Consider the following 756-nt stretch of genomic DNA (forward strand, 5'->3'; position numbering starts at 1 on the left):
TTCCAACCGAGCAATTCTGTAATTCTGTGATTCTCTGTGACTGGGATGATTTCATTGTCTTGCCAGATGTAACTATTCTGATAAGGCCTAATACCAGCCTGTAGGTGGTAAAAGGAGTTACTGTGCAGGTCGAACAGCATGCTGCAGCAGACCCTTCATGCAACATGAATGGTTGGCAACCCCCACGGTCCATTGAGGTCCCTTCTGTCCCACCATGGAGAACAACGTGTGCAAGGGGGATCAAGCTGCTTTCGTTGACGGGGTCGCAATCACGATGAGAAAAACTTATCTATGCAGTAGCAGATAAGCAGGCACTTCTTTATTCACAGCGCTGGGGAGACACAGAGGCTAGCTCCTTTAGTTGTGCTCCAACACCCATATGTTTTCACAGCCTATTTACACATTTTTAACAAAAGGAAATCATACGAATATGCATAAGATGATCACCTTTTACTCTGCCCTTAACCTTGATTGGTTCCCCACTATCACACCATATAAGACATTAGATTACCCCTATATGATTTTGACATGGAGAGAAAAGAAAATGTATGGCCTAATCTTCTTGAAAAGAAAAGTTATGGCCTATTCTTCTCGTACCCTTCCAAGCACCTGTATACACATATCCCGCTCACTTTTTAACTTTGTAGAAGTCAAAGTGTTCTTTCAGTTCTACAGCTGAAACAAATGCCTACTTCAATCAGCCAGAATTTTCTCGTGACTACAACAGGATCACTTCCCTTAACCTGCTGGCAATAT

This window comes from Mesitornis unicolor, unplaced genomic scaffold (genome assembly GCF_000695765.1).
Source record: "Mesitornis unicolor isolate BGI_N332 unplaced genomic scaffold, ASM69576v1 scaffold25418, whole genome shotgun sequence".
In the NCBI taxonomy this organism is placed as follows: Eukaryota; Metazoa; Chordata; class Aves; order Mesitornithiformes; family Mesitornithidae; genus Mesitornis; species Mesitornis unicolor.